Source organism: Lithobates pipiens, unplaced genomic scaffold (genome assembly GCF_037356315.1).
Source record: "Lithobates pipiens isolate NorthernLeopardFrog02 unplaced genomic scaffold, aLitPip1_a1.2 Scaffold_27, whole genome shotgun sequence".
NCBI lineage: Eukaryota > Metazoa > Chordata > Amphibia > Anura > Ranidae > Lithobates > Lithobates pipiens.
Window position 1 is genome coordinate 32,939,777 of NW_027507788.1, and position 16,997 is coordinate 32,956,773.

The window sequence follows — 16,997 nt, forward strand, 5'->3', positions numbered from 1 at the left end:
CCCAGAAGAAAGCCTCTTCTAAAGAAGATACACAAGAAAGCACACAGTTTGCTGAAGACAAGCAGACTAAGGACATGGATTACTGGAACCATGTCCTGTGGTCTGATGAGACCAAGATAATCGTATTTGGTTCAGATGGTGATAAGCGTGTGTGGCGGCAACCAGGTGAGGAGTACAAAGACAAGTGTGTCTTGCCTACAGTCAGGCATGCTGGTGGGAATGTCATGGTCTAGGGCTGCATGAGTGCTGCCGGCACTGGGGAGCTACAGATCATTGAGGGATCATTGACATGAATGCCAACATGTACTGTGACATACTGAAGCAGGGCATGATCCTCTCTCTTCAGAGCCTGAGCCACAGGGCAGTATTCCAACATGATAACCACCCCAAACACACCTCCAAGATGACCTGAGGGTAAAGGTGATGGACTGGTCAAGCATGTCTCCAGACCTAAACCCTATTGAGCATCTGTGGGGAATGCTCAAACAGAAGGTGGAGGAGTGCAAGGTCTCCAACATCCACCAGCTCTGTGATGTCATCAGAATAGAAGAGGACTCCAGTGGCACCCTGTAAAGCTCTGGTGACCTCCATGCCCAAGAGGGTTAAGGCAGTGCTGGAAAATAATGGAGGCCACACAAAATATTGACACTTTGAGCCCAATTTTGACATTTTCACTTAGGGGTGTACTGACTTTTGTTGCCAGCGGTTTAGACATTAATGGCTGTGTGTTGAGTTATTTTGAGGGGACAGCAAATTTACACTGTTATACAAGCTGTACACTCACTACTTTACATTGTAGCAAAGTGTCATTTCTTCAGTGTTGTCATATGAAAAGATAAAACAAAAGATTTACACAAAATGTGAGGGGTGTACTCACTTTTGTGAGATACTGTATATATATATATATATATATACATATATATATATATATACATATATATATAAAAAATGTATATATCTTTTTTTAGTAGAGTTCCTATAGAATAAAATGATGGGTTTTGTCACATGGTATTTGTGCAGTGTTTTTTCAAATGTAAAAAATACACTTTAATTAACCACTATAAATTATTTATATATATATATATATATTATACTGCAGCAGGTCGGCACGATCCCGCAAACCATCGTAGCTATATGCCGATCCCTTTAAGTGGGACAGCAGATGAACACGCGCACCCGCTGCAATGAACGCTGGCCACATGCGATCGTGGGCACAAGAGGCAGAACAGGGACATATGTGTGTGTGTAAACACACATCCCAGATCTGTGAGGAGAGGCAGATTGTGAATTCCTACAAGCTGGGAACCACGATCTGTCATTTCCTCCAGTCACTTCCATCCCCCACAGTTAGAAACAAACACATAGGGAACACATTTAACCCCTTGATCGCCCCCTAGTGTTAACTGCTACCCTGCCAGTGACATTTTCACAGTAATCAGTGCATATTTATAGCACTGATCGCTGTCGGTGTATAATTTTTAATGGTCCCAAAAAAGTGTCAAAAGTGTCTCATCTGTCTGTTGCAATCCTGATAAAAATCCCTGATTGCCGCCATTACTAGTTTAAAAAAACAAAAAACAAAAAAAAAAATGCCATAAATCTTTCCCATAGTTTGTAGATGCTATAACTTTTGCGCAAACCAATCAATATTCGCTTATTGCGATTTTTTTTTTTTTACCAAAAATATGTAAGAGAATATGTATTGGCCTAAACTGATGAATACATTTTAACATTCTTGGGGATATTCATTATAGCATAAAATTTCAAAATGTTTTTTTTTTTCAAAATTGTCTTTTTTTGGTTATAGTGCAAAAAATAAAAACCGCAGAGGTGATCGACCGCGCAATTTTCAGTTAAAGCGACACAGTTTCAAATTGTAAAAAGTGCTCTGGTCAGAAAGGGGGTAAAAATCTTTTGGGGCTGAAGTGGTTAAGTTAACAAAAAAAATTATATATTTTTTTTATATTATACAATCATTTTTATTTATTTTTTATCTCCTGGAGATATATATATATATATATATATCTTTTTAATACATATCTATCTTCTCCAAGAGGTAAAACAAACAAAAACAAAATACAAATAAATTATAATATATATATATATATATATATATATATATATATATTTTTTTTTTTTTTTTTTTAATTATTATTATTTATTTGTATTTTTTCATTTATTTTTTTACCTCTTGGCAGTGTATTTAATATATATATACATATATATATATATATATATATATATATATATATATATATATATATATATATACACGCACACACACGCACACACACACATATATATATATATATATATATATATATTGTGACAGAGCGAGGCTCTGTCCCTATGAAATTAGAGGTAAAGGAGACACAGAGTTTGCATATCTGCGGACTGCAGGACTACAGAGTGTAGAGTTTAAATGGAGAAAACTGCTCTGTCAGTTTTCTCCAGGTTTTGCTAGCTCCAGATGGGATTCTGTAGTTTGGAGATCCCTGAGAGTTATGGGTGGGACGGGATCTCCAACCCTGTGTCCGGGTCTTGAGGCTAGCGAGCAGGGTGTGTGCCCAGCTGCACACAGCCCATATAACGAGGGGATTTGTGTAGGATGGTGGTGTGTGAGCAGCTTGCTGCTTGAAGCTGTGTGAAGGACTTGAAGCTGTGTGCGTCCAAGGAGCCGTGTGCTGTGTGTCGAAGGGTTGGAAGCTGTGTGCGTCCAAGCAGTTTGTTGGACGGGGCAAGTACCTATAGCAGCAGTACTGCTGAAGAGTAGCCAGGTGGGCTAGCATTTTCGTTCTGATTTTGCTGTATTTAATTTAAGCTTGGACCCCTGCGTGGGATTACTGGATGGACTAATATTTTGTTTTCTTCGAATAAACGTGGGCTACCAGGCCCTTAACCATACACGCCTGACTGATGTGGACTAAAAAATGCATCTACCAATTGAGCTAATCACCCCAATGTCACAAGTGGTGCTCGAATGCGGGCATGTAGACGGTGGAATCCGGGTCCTTGCTCCATGGTGAGTCGCATCAGGAACTACTGCTAGCTGTGTGTGGCAGCCAGGCGAACAGCATTGCATATACGTTTATTTGATGGACTGTGTTGCATGCGGGTTGTGTACCTGTGAAGGAAGAATCAAACATCAGATTTTTTTTTTTTTCTTTCTCTGCTGAGAACTGTTACAAGCTGCTGTGTGCATGTGATTGCAAGGATGGGACGGTCAAAGCAAAAAAAGGAAGCAATCCTTGCTAAAGCCAGGGAGCGGCTATTGTGGCTAGAGGGTATTTCACCACATGCCCCAGCCACACCAGAGAATTTGTCTGAGTCTGACATCGCTGTGATCTGGGGTAAATTGATCATGTCACCCCGAGTTAAAGGAGAAGTGAAAGAGGATGTTGTTCCTGGCAGCCTGAGCCCAAAGGTGCCACAGCATGACGCAAGGAGGCCTCTGCGCTGCATTAGTTGTAGTGAGTGGGGACATGCTGTTGCCCATTGCCCCTTGTCACAGGAATGTTTGTGGAATAGCCAAGCTGGATGGGAGGTTGATGAATTCTGGAGCTCATCTACTAATGATTGTGATCAGCGGTATCCAATGGCAACGAGTGAGAGCCAGTCATGGAGGAGATGCCAAGAAGTGAGCTCAGCATGGCCTGAGAAGATGTCTCCACCTTGTAGGACCAGTAAAAAGGGGCCAGTGACATGTGAGACAGCGAATGAATGGTTCAAGCGGAATCGCAAAGAGTCGGGTGCACTGCAAGGGGCTGAGATCTTGGCCTCTGACTATGTGCAACCCATGCTGCCTACAGAGGAGGTGGGAGACTTCCTTGTAAGATTTGAAAAAGTTGCTGTAAAGAGAAAATGGCCTAGGGACCGGTGGCCAAAACTGCTGCAAACCTTATTGCGGATAGAGTTCCGGTCGGTTTACCATTTGATGGATGGGGACCAGGATGACTACAGCAAGTTTAAAGAGGAAATCCTTCTTAGAGGAGAGTTCCATCGTATCACGGGCCGCCAGCAATGCTCCAGGACGGGAGAAGTGTCGCCGGAAGACCTAGGATTTGGAAATCCAGAGAAACGTAAAGTTTTCTGTCATGGCCGCTTAGGCAAAGGGGTCAGTCCAGAAAGGAGAGTACATCAGCTTGAATCCTGCATGAGTTATAGCCAACCAGCTTTGGAGCGCAAGTCTGCAGTTACCCCTATCAACAAGGATCTTGTGTTACCTACAGGGGGCGTCAGTGGGTCCAGAAAGGCTGCAGATTTGCTCCATGGCCACATGGGGGAGTCAGCCTATGGAGACACCACACCAGTGAGACAACGCACTCAAGTGAAGGCTATGACATCAGCTGCAGGAACTGGTAAGACTGTTTCAGTTTATGATGCTGAACCTGGTGAAGTGGAAGTATGTCCAGTGGGGAGATCCGCAGTACAAATGGACATAGACTTTCTGCATTGTGCTACCCAGAGCAGTGGGGAGGCGCAGCGTAAAGCCCAACTAGACGCAGGGCTAAAGACTGAAAAGGACATGGGGACTCTGCATATGCCTGCTATGATCCAGCAGATGGCTGGGAAAATTGAGCTAGGGGTGACCAAAACAGTGCTGGTACCATGTTCCCTAGTGACAGCTGCTGCAGGGTTGCCCATGGAAACTTCCAAGGAGCTTGCAGTGTTGGAGCAGAGAGTTTCCCAGGTCAGCTATGGAGCTTCCCAAATAGGCAAAAGTGCCCCTTTACAGAGAGCGGGTGCTGTGAAGAGTTGCTCAGAGGTGATGGTGGCTCATAGACAACCCACAAAAGCAGTAGCTATGTCAACACATAATGAGAATATTGATGGTCATGCTGACAATAGTGTTGGCCAATGTGATGTGATTGGTGATTATAATGCTGAAAAATGTGTTTCCTGTAATGTTACGACTGAGCCACACAGTGAGAGAGTGTGGGCGCAGCCCCACAACCCTACGTGTAGCCCAGTAGGCAAGGGGTTAATTCAGCCTGCAAAAGCTGAGTGTACAAAGCTGAATGTGTCTGTAGTGCCACCAGAAAAAGGTGTTCAAAATGGTGTGCTGCACCAAGCTTTAGGTGAAGCATCACCCCAATGCAACGTTGATAAAAGTGTGGTGTTACAAAATGATGTATATAGAAGTGAGGAATGTGCAGTTAAAGCTAATGAATCCCAGGTTTCTGTGCGGCTTTCTACAGCAGGTGATGCAACGCTGTGGAACACCCATGGTGGAACCACAATGGACTGGGACAGCTGGGCCAAACAATTGCTAGCCATGCTGGGTAAGGCTAACTTAAGTAACAAGGGTGTGGACACAACTGCTATGCCAGACAGGGGGATCGCAGAGCCGCCGGTGGTTGAGGGCGTCCTGGTCCCTGCAAAGGTTGCTGCCCTCCCCTCTGAAGAAACAGTTCAGGGCACTGGCATCGCAGATGTGTTGTCCACAGCTCCACAGCTAAATGATATTGAGTATCAAAGTGATAGTGTGACTTGTAATGACCTGCAGAGGCTCACCAACACTGGTGCAGAATGGATAAGAGTGAGACATGTGTCTGACAGCTCTCCAGGGGAGCAACAGGCCGTGATGATGAGTACCTCCAAGGAGGATGAGGTCTCTTCAAATGTCTCATCCTCTCAACCTGCAGTCGCTGAGCCCCTCCATGTCTTGGACAGGGTAGAAGACCCTAGAAAGTTCTAGTGTTTAGACATGGGATGTTTAGAGATGACCGAAACCTTACTGGAAATGCTAGAGTTGGTAAAAATGAACTCGCTGTATACTTGGGTATCTCCACCGCAGTTGGACCAGGTGGTGCTGCGTAGCACCAATGGGTGGAGCCAGGTGGTACAGGCAGTGCTGGGAAACCATGACCAACAGTGGAATTGGTGGGACCAATGGTTAACCATTTGGCACAGGATCTCCAGATTCTCTGTGAGCGTACTTCTAGTTATTGATTGGTATGGAAGGCACGCGAGAGAACTGCTTGAGATATCAGAGGTCTCTCCGTCTGGGGCGGTGACTAGAAACATCTCTGCTGGTGTGGTCCGAGGTGGGGCGGAGCAGTGGTCAGTAGAGGGCGCAGATACTGCCTTACCCGCTAGGCCTCATGAGAAGGAAGGGCCCAGAATGGACTCAGCAGTAGCAGAGATGCTTTCTGTCACTGGCCCAGGGGTACAAGTTAAGGTGCCCGGAGACACTATGGGAGAAAGTGTTAATGTTGGTTGCCGTAACAATGTAATGTGTACACCTGGAAAAAATGGTTTATGCTTGGGTCAGGGTAGTTTGTTAGAACAGGTACCCATGGAGTGTTTGACAACAGGTGAGGTGGAGCTGTGCTATGGTCCCGTCGGACGTAGTCCCTCCTCAGGTCTTCTTCTAACAAACACTGAATTGGAAAGCACTGCTGATATGGAAAGCTGTGATCTGTTAAGAGTTCGTTCTGTAAACAATGATTTGGTTGCAGTGGGTACCAAGAAAAACAGTTTTGAACCTGAAATACCGATGGTGAAGGGTAAAATGGGTATTTGTAAGTTGAAAGGAGGGCTCAAGGAAGGCAGAGTTCCCCCAAGAAAAGTGAATAAGCCCAGGGACCCCAAAAGAAGAGGAAGGCTGAGTATAGGACAATATAGGAACCTGTTAAGATCCAGGGGGGAATGTTCCTGGAAGCGCACCCGGAAAAAGGGTTGGGCCTACGTGGCTGACAGCCAGCACATAGGTGTCCCAACCATCATGATGGGTGCTGGTGTTCCTCCCTCCGGATCGAAACAAAGGGGGGGGATATGTGACAGAGCGAGGCTCTGTCCCTATGAAATTAGAGGAAAAGGAGACACAGAGTTTGCATATCTGCGGACTGCAGGACTACAGAGTGTAGAGTTTAAATGGAGAAAACTGCTCTGTCAGTTTTCTCCAGGTTTTGCTAGCTCCAGATGGGATTCTGTAGTTTGGAGATCCCTGAGAGTTATGGGTGGGACGGGATCTCCAACCCTGTGTCTGGGTCTTGAGGCTAGCGAGCAGGGTGTGTGCCCAGCTGCACACAGCCCATATAACGAGGGGATTTGTGTAGGATGGTAGTGTGTGAGCAGCTTGCTGCTTGAAGCTGTGCATGTCCAAAGCTGTGTGAAGGACTTGAAGCTGTGTGCGTCCAAGGAGCCGTGTGCTGTGTGGGTTGGAAGCTGTGTGCGTCCAAGCAGTTTGTTGGACGGGGCAAGTACCTATAGCAGCAGTACTGCTGAAGAGTAGCCAGGTGGGCTAGCATTTTCATTCTGATTTTGCTGTATTTAATTTAAGCTTGGACCCCTGCGTGGGATTACTGGATGGACTAATATTTTGTTTTCTTCTAATAAACGTGGGCTACCAGGCCCTTAACCATACACGCCTGACTGATGTGGACTAAAAAATGCATCTACCAATTGAGCTAATCACCCCAATGTCACTATATATATATACATACATACATACATACATACATACATACATACATACACTTTCCATTTTATATATATATATATATATATATATATATATATATATATATATATATATATATATATATATATATATATTCTCCAAAAGGTAAAAAATACAAATAAATAATAATAATAATAATAATAATAATATATATTATTAAAATAATATATTTGTAATTTTTTTTACTATCTCTTGGAGATTTTATTATATATATATATATATATAATAAAATCTCCAAGAGATAGTAAAAAAAATTACAAGTACATTTTAATAACAATTATATATATATATATATATATATATATATATATATATATTCTCCAGGAGATAGTAAAAAACATTACAAATAAATTATATTTTAATATATATATATTTCCACTATTGAGAAGAAAAAAGTAGGGAGAAATCAGTTACCATTTACCACCAATTTATCTTGGGGGGGGGAAAATAAAAACACAGTATAATCCTTCTGGTTACTAACAGACATCAGAGCTACAAAATTGTGTTCAGTCATTACCAGCAGTCACTAAGGGGTTAATGAACAATGAGCTCAGCCTTTCATATATAAACAAAGTGACTGTTAGTTTTGGCCAACTGACAAATCTATTTTTGGCTGAGCTCAGTGCATTTTGCAGCAGTGCGGTTAAGCGAGGTGCAGCCTACTGCCATTATGACATCACAGAGGAGAGATTTCTGAGCTGTTATAAAAGAGCCTTCAGTGCTGGCTGTGTGTCAGTTGGAGTGAGAGTCTCAGAGCAAGAACATACGTCTGGAGTTCTTCCTGGCAACTCTCATTCTAGTTACAGAGCGAATATTCAGATTCTGTCTGATTATATAAGCAGTATATATATTATATATATAGTATATATAGATATATATTAATTTCTGTGTCACATTTCCAGATTATTTGTGACACATTTATAAAAATGAGCCTTTGGAAAGTGATTGTCGCTTTCTATTTCCTATACGCAGCATGCTGTATAGGAAATGCAAATGCTCACCCGGTATATAGACGCATTGATGGTACAGCGGGCACCAAACTGGTGATCCCGTGTGAGGTCCCTGCTGACCATCGCTTTAGTTCCACCAACATCAGGATTGAGTGGGGGTGGACTCCGGAAGACGGAGGCGCTCCATACACACCAATCCTGAGTCGTGATCTTGATGACCTGCTGAAGCAGCAAAGCAGGAAATATTCTATCCATCCACCACCTTCCGATAAAGCGGATTGCTCCATATTGATGGAACCGGTCCGCAAAACCGACAGCGGGACCTACGAGGTCCGACTCATCGTGGACGAGGAACCAAGACAGCCATTCATGGAATTCTTCGTTCATGTGACTGGTAAGTGTTAGAGGATTTGGTTTATTGTTCATTCTATAGGGGGGTCTTCTGCTGTGGGAGGGGGTCTTCTGCTGTGGGGGGGCATCTTCTTCTGTGGGGGGCGAGGTATTCTCCTGCTGTGGGAGGGTCTTCTTGTGCTTTGGGGGTCTCCTTCTGTGGGGGGGGGTCTTCTGCTGTGGGGGGGCATGGTCGTTTGCTGTGGGAGGGGGTCTTCTTCTGCTGTGGGGGGGCATGGTCTTCTTCTGCTGTGGGGGGGCATGGTCTTCTTCTGCTGTGGGGGGGCATGGTCGTTTGCTGTGGGGGGGGTATGGTCTTCTGCTGTGGGGTGGCATGGTCTTCTGCTGTGGGGGGAGTATGGTCTTCTTCTGCTGTGGGGGGGCATGGTCTTCTTCTGCTGTGGGGGGAGGGGGCTCTACTGAGGACCAGGCTGGGCAGGTATTGGTGGGCTTCTGGGTGATCTGATAACCCTTTCCCTGCCAGTTCTCTCCCCATAGAAGGCATAACTCACATCTTATACCCAGAAATGCCCCACCCAGGAGACGTCTGCCCCTTACATGATGTATTGTATCTCATCATCACTTCTCACACTATACAAATATGTGAGATGCGGAGCTCCGCCCACTTTTACATCTCCTCCTCCTCCCTCCCTAATCTGAGCACCGCAAACAAATTGGATATTTGATATTTTTTTCCCGGCACTTACTGTGTTCATTTTAGTATTTGTTTTTCCCGGCCTCCTCTCAGCCAATCGCTGTAATTTGTGGTTTGCAATGCCTCCTGGGAGATGTGTGTCATCAATGGGCGTCGCGTTATTTGTGAATCAGAAATGACGCGATGACCATCCAGCGCCATGTTTAAAAAGGGTAACCAGGCTTTTGTTGCCATAGTTACCAAAGCTTCTTATTCACAGTGAGGGGCGGTGGGGGAGGCGGCTGGAGAATCTCAGCTCTGATTACATACAGAGCCCGGGGGAGGGGACAAGACACACCAATCCTTTATAATAGAGCAGTATGATAGGGGCAGTTTATGGAGGCAGTTTTGATGGGGGCAAGCTTTGATGGGGGCAAGCTTTGATGGGGGAGGTTTTCATGGGGGCAATTTAATGGGGACAGTTTATGGAGGCAGTTTTGATGGGGGCAAGTTTTGATGGGGGGCAGTTTAATTGGGGGCAGTTTTGATGGGGGCAGTTTTGATGGGGGCAAGTTTTGATGGGGGCAAGTTTAATGGCCGCAGTTTATGGAGGCAGTTTTGATGGGGGCAAGTTTTGATGGGGGCACTTTATGGAGGCAGTTTTGATGGAGGCAGTTTTGATGGGGCAAGTTTTGATGGGGGCAAGTTTATGGAGGCAGTTTATGGAGGCAGTTTTGATGGGGGCAAGTTTAATGGGGGCAGTTTATGGAGGCAGTTTTGATGGGGCAAGCTTTGATGGGGCAGTTTAATGGGGGCAGTTTATGGAGGCAGTTTTGATGGGGCAAGTTTTGACGGGGGTAGCTAAATGGGGACAGTTAATGGAGGCAGTTTTGATGGGGGCAAGTTTTGATGGGGGCAGTTTATGGAGGCAGTTTTGATGGGGCAAGTTTTAATGGGGCAAGTTTTGATAGGGCAGCTAAATGGGGACAGTTTACAGAGGCAGTTTTGATGGGGCAAGCTTTGATGGAGAAGTTTTCATGGGGGCAATTTAATGGGGACAGTTTATGGAGGCAGTTTTGATGGGGGCAAGTTTTAATGGGGCAGTTTAATGGGGCAGTTTATGGGGCAGTTTTGATGGGGGCAAATTAATGGGGGCAGTTTATGGAGGCAGTTTTGATGGGGGCTGTTTAATGGGGGTAGTTTATGGAGGCAGTTTTCATGGGGGCAAGCTTTGATGGGGCAGTTTAATGGGGCCAGCTTATGGAGGCAGCTTTGATGGGGCAAGGTTTGATGGGGGCAGTTTATGGAGGCAGTTTTGATTGGGACAGTTTAATGGGGGCAGTTTTGATGGGGCAAGTTTTGATGGGCGCAAGTTTTCACGGGGGGGGCAGTATTGATGGGTGGAATTTAATGGGGGCAGTTTATGGAGGCAGTTTTGATTAGGCAAGTTTTGATGGGGGCAGTTTTGCCGGCGGTATTACAAAAAAACGACTTCGGGAAAAGTAAAAATCCTCCCTTGCGGCTTCCTTACTGCAAGTGAGAATTGCTCATTTGTGTCTAGAGGAGGAGGAAAGTTATATTTCCCCGGATCCTCCAGCAGATGGCGCTCCCCTATGCTCCTCCAGTGGACAGTCCCTTGGCCTGTCCAATGCAGAGGAAGTGAGGGGAAATCTATCCAATGGGGACACACACAGCAATGTTTTATAATAGGTTGGGGAAGATTTTGATCCTTTGTTAGGTTTTTATTGGGATGCCCCCATTGGGGAGAATTGTCACCACTTCCTGTTCCTGTGATCCTGGTCCCCAGTACAGGAAGTAAGAGGAAATGGACAACTCTAACCTTCCCCTGCTCTATAAAAAAAAAAATGTAAAAGACCTGATTTGTCCTAAATTCATAGCCAATTGGATGAGGGACATTTGGAATAGATTTATAGTCATGAATGGAAACTGGTTTGTTGAATATTATAGCTCATTATTTGGACATTTAAGTGAATTTCCTTTGTTTTTATTTCATCAGATCCCACGTCCACTGAGACTGCCGAGACCGAGGCCATCAAGAAACACCAAAGAAATATGGAGACGCTTTGGCAAACCCCTCCAGATGCTACCTCTGACGCTGTGTATTACGAGGCAGAGGAGACCCCTCCAGTCTCTTCCACTGAGGAGGTCGGGGAGGACCCCAACAACGTAGAGGTAGAGGCGGAGACCCCTCCAGTCTCTTCCACAGAGGAGGTCGGGGAGGACCCCAACAACGTGGAGGTAGAGGCGGAGACCCCTCCAGTCTCTTTCGCTGAGGAGGTCGGGGAGGACCCCAACAACGTGGAGGTAGAGACGGAGACCCCTCCAGTCTCTTCCACAGAGGAGGTCGGGGAGGACCCCAACAACGTGGAGGTAGAGACGGAGACCCCTCCAGTCTCTTCCACAGAGAAGGTCGGGGAGGACCCCAACAACGTGGAGGTAGAGGCGGAGACCCCTCCAGTCTCTTTCGCTGAGGAGGTCGGGGAGGACCCCAACAACGTGGAGGTAGAGACGGAGACCCCTCCAGTCTCTTCCACAGAGGAGGTCGGGGAGGACCCCAACAACGTGGAGGTAGAGACGGAGACCCCTCCAGTCTCTTCCACAGAGAAGGTTGGGGAGGACCCCAACAACGTGGAGGTAGAGACGGAGACCCCTCCAGTCTCTTCCACTGAGGACATCTACAATCAAGTTGTTAAAAGTGGCTACCTCCCATATATGATCGTACCCCTTGTAGCCTGTGTCCTGGTCGTAATCATCGGAGTCCCTGCAGGACTTTACTTTTGGTAAGTTATCGCACATTCTTCATAGGTTTTCTCAATTACACTTCATGCTATCACCCACTGTATCTGAGCCCTCCCCCCTCCCAATATTTACCACTTTGCCTATAGGTGGGCAGTTGATCAGACCGAGGCGGTGTGTTTTCTGTACTTATTGCCCGGGGTTTAGCAGCACAAGCCCCTCACTGGTCATCATGAGATTAAAGCACCTCTAATGCCCCCCCTTACACACAGTCGGACTTTCCAACGACAAAATCCGTCGGATTTATTCAGACGAATTTTGGCCCAAACTTCTCTTGCGTACGCACGGTCGCACAAAGTTGTCGGAAAATCCGATCGCTCGGAACGAGGTGACGTAGAACACGTACGACGGGACTATAAAGAGGCCAGTAGCCAATAGTTTTCGTCTCGTAATTTATTCTGAGCATGCATGGCACTTTGTCGGTCGGAAATTGTCTACACACGATCGCAATTTAAAACGATCGGATTTTGTTGTCGGAAAATTTTAGATCCTGCTCTCAAACTTTTTGTGTGTCGGAAGTTCCGACGGATAAAGTCAGATGGAGCCCACACGCGATCAGATTTTTCGACAACACAATCCGATCGCACATTTTCCGTCGGAAAAATGGGGTGATGGCGTGTGACTATTTATTTTCTATCAAACGCAGATTTAGGTGGCATCGCCTATTAATTCTGAAGATTATTGCTGGTTTATGGACACATTCTTATAACATTTCTTTCTTTATCTCAGTGGAATTAGGTGCTGCAGGTGTCAAAGAAAGAGGGACAGCGTAACCAGCATGGAGGAGGGACTATTAGAACTGGGAGGAGGACAAAAGATGGAAGTCAGTGAAGATCTGCTAGAGAGAGAAAAAGTGGAGATGCAAGAAAAACTGTCAGGGAGGGAAGAAGAACTGGCAGAAATAAAAAGAGTCCTGTCACTGAGAGAGAAAGAACTTAAGGAGACACAAGAAACATTTTACAACAAAGAACAAGAATTTATATCAATACTCTCAGAGACAAGAGGCGAGGTCATCGAGCTTGAAGACCAACTATCAGCGATGACCAAAAAATTTGCACAAACGGAAAAAGAACTGGCAGAGAGCAAAAAGAACAAAGATGCCAGATAAAAAGATAAATGACACAATAGAGGTATATCAAGAAAAATCGCTCGTTGTCAGCTGAATGAATAGCTGACAAAAATCAAGGCCCAAAATCAATATCGGGCCTTTATCTGAGCATGCCCTCAACATGGGGGGTGTTTTGGGGTAACAACATGGGGGCAAGCTGCTTTCGGGGAGGGGGAGGGGAGCCCCTCTATCCCAAAGCACCCCCCATGTTGAGGACATGTGGCCTGGTATGGTTGGGGGTGGGGAGATGCAGGGAGGGGGGGAGGGGCACCCCCATGTTGAGGACATGTGCCCTGGTATGGTTGGGGGTGGGGGAGATGCGGGGTGGGGGAGATGCGGGGTGGGGGAGATGCAGGGAGGGGGAGGGGGGAGGGGGGACGGGCACCACCAATGTTGAGGACATGTGGCCTGGTATGGTTGGGGGTGGAGGAGATGCAGGGAAGGGAGGGGGGAGGGGAGCCCCTCTATCCCAAAGCACCCCCCATGTTGAGGACATGTGGCCTGGTATGGTTGAGGGTGGCGGGGATGCTGCGGCTGCCATCTTTGGTAAGGGAATCAGGAAGAGAAGCCTTGAGCCTCCGGAACCATACCAGGCCACATGCCCTCAACATGGGGGGTGCTTTGGGGTATGGGGCTTCCCTCCCCCTAAGTATCTTGTCCCCATCAACATGGGGGCAAGCTGTTTTCGGGAAGGGGGAGGGGAATCCCTCTATCCCAAAGCACTCCCCATGTTGAGGACATGTGGCCTGGCATGGTTGGGGGTGGGTGGGATGCGGGGAGGGGAGGGGAGCCCCTCTATCCCAAAGCACCCTCCATGTTGAGGACATGTGGCCTGGTATGGTTGGTGGTGGGGGAGTTGAGGGGAGGGGGGAGGAGCCCCTCTATCCCAAAGCACCCCTCATGTTGAGGACATGTGGTCTGGTATGGTTGGGGGTGGGTGAGATGCGGGGAGGAGGGGGGGAGAGGAGCCCCTCTATCCCAAAGCACCCCCCATGTTGAGGACATGTGGCCTGGTATGGTTGGGGGTGGGGGAGATGCGGGGAGGAGGAGGGGGGGTGCCCCTCTATCCCAAAGCACTCCCCATGTTGAGGACATGTGGCCTGGTATGGTTGGGGGTGGGGGAGATGCGGGGAGGGGGAGGGGGGAGGGGAGCCCCTCTATCCCAAAGCACCCCCCAGGTTGAGGACATGTGGCCTGGTATAGTTGGGGGTGGCGGGGATGCTGCGGCTGCCATCTTCTGTAATGGAATCAGGAAGAGAAGCCTTGAGGCTTCACTTCCTGATTCCCTACTGCGCATGCATGACTCGCGCTGCCACTGGTCCCTGCTGTCTTCTGGGACCTGTGTGGCATCCTTAACAATAGCTGGTTGTTAAGGAGCGGGCCACGTCCTTAACAACTAATGACTCATCAGCTGTTGGCGGGTTTCCCACTGACAGCTGAATGAAAACAAAAGAATTGCCAGCAATAACATTGTAAGGTAAATCAGCGTGGGGGTCCCCCCAATCCATACTAGGCCCTTTGGGGGTCTGGAGAAGCTGAAAGGTGCCAGTCGGTGACCCCAGAAGAGGAAGAGCTGAAGGTTGCCAGTCGGTGACCCCAAAAGAGGAGGAGCTGAAGGGTGCCAGTCGGTGACCCCAGAAGAGGAGGAGCTGAAGGGTGCCAGTCGATGACCCCAGAAGCAGAGGAGGAGGAGGAGGAGGAGATCTTTAGTCTGAAGATGTATACACAGATGGACAGAGCATGCGATTCCTTCATCCTCAAATCGGAAGGACCGAGATTTTTTGACCGAAGGCAAGATGAACTCCAAATTGCAGATGAGTTTGGTCCAGGTAAAAACAGAACTAACATTTATTTACTGACACACAGAGGTCAACAGACAATGACTGGCATACACTGACCTGCACTAACAGAGGACGTCCATATGTACATAAACTGACCGCTCCATGCTTTAGATAGATGAACACAGACACACAACCAAATTAGGAGAGAGTAGATCGCACACACAGATTATAGGATGAGGCCGTACTACAAACATACATCCAACATTAGAGATAGGATGACTAGCATCCAGTAGGGTAGCTTAGTGTAGTTAGTGTAGGTCCTGCCCTAGAAGAGTCTACCTTGCCGTGGTGGGCAGGCTTGGAATCTCTTGGCCAAAAGTGTGTCAGCGAATGAGCGATCACCAGATCTTCACTTCTGGCCAATTGATTTTACCAAAGGACTCTTGGTTTAATCAGAGTATATATAGTTGGAAAAGGAAAAAAAATGTGTACAGATCCATAATTACACTTTCATAAACACGCAATAAAAATTTGGTATATTTACATTTGAATTGCTTCCTCTTTTATTTAATCCTTTCATGGCCGGGGGAGGGGTATTACCACTTGGATGAACAGGCCACATTTTCAAGGCTGGAAGGGGCTCTATGGCTACTTCCATTTCACTTGGATGTGTATAAGGTGTTTATGTATTAACATTAGGGGTGCGCATCTTCAGTGGTCTCACCATTCAATTTGATTATCCTGTCCGCGATTCGATTAGATTCCACGATGCATCACGTTTGATACCCAAGTGCCTATAGAGAAATATAGAAAGAAATATATTTATTTTCAAAAAAATGACACAGTATTTGTGAAAAGATCACTAAGACAAGATATAAACCATTAATGAAATAATAAGAATAATAGAAAAGTTATTGTAATGTAAAATATATTATTATTATTAGAATTGCACTTACTGAATAAAATATATGTGCCACTGACTGTGTGGCCTGCGCTGCCGCCAGCCTGAGCCAATATATTATTGACACAAATTAAATGACAACGTATCCCATTAGTTATGGTTTTATGACTATATGTCATTGTCTTAGTGATTGTTTCACATCACACAACTTCATTGGATACCTTTTTGTATGATTTTAGTTATGGTTTTTCTCATCATCACACGGCCTCACACATGCAATGCATGCCATGCGCAGCCATGATGCCATGCGTGGGCATGTGTGGGGCAGTGATGATGATGAGCAAAACCATAAATCATCAAAGGAAGCCATGAAGTTGTGATGTGAATCAAATCAATCACTATGATAAGACCTACCATAAACCAGATTTCATTACATGGCATGGTCACTTTTATGTTTAGGTCCACCATCATTATTATTTATAATGACTAGTCATAATTTGGCATTTTTTTCACTGCAGTGAAGTCCACATGAATGGTGGTGCATCAGATATATTATATATACTACTAGTAGAGTTAAGCACCGTACACACTATCAGATTGTCTGCTGAGTTTTTCCTTCAGATTTACCAAAACCATGTAGTAGAAGGGCCTGCCTGATTGCATACACATTGAAACTCCTAAGGTTTGACCTCATATTATATAGTTTTGGTAAATCTGAAGGAAAAACTCAGCAGACAATCTGATAGTGTGTACGGGGCTTTATATATACTCAGGGCTTTATTTCACAGAAAATAGGTACAGGAACTCAACCGCCTCTTACCCTCCACTGGATGATCCTGCCCCTTTAAAACGCTCCCACTGTTAGTAGAATTTGACCACACCCACAATTTGATGCGATTTGGGGGGTGTGCGTGTATTCAAATTCCACCAACAGTGGGAGGGTCTTAAAGG

General features: G+C 46.0%; 1 protein-coding gene across 1 annotated transcript in view; it reads right to left on the reverse strand.

Moving 5' to 3' along the window:
• LOC143932941 (N-formyl peptide receptor 3-like) overlaps positions 1-15,944 on the reverse strand; it is a 66,099-nt gene extending 50,155 nt beyond the window's left edge. The window contains exon 1 of the mRNA XM_077455876.1: positions 15,870-15,944. The gene's annotated coding sequence lies outside the window, so the exon portion shown is untranslated. The remainder of the gene's footprint in view (positions 1-15,869) is intronic.
• Between the last annotated feature and the right edge of the window lie 1,053 nt (positions 15,945-16,997).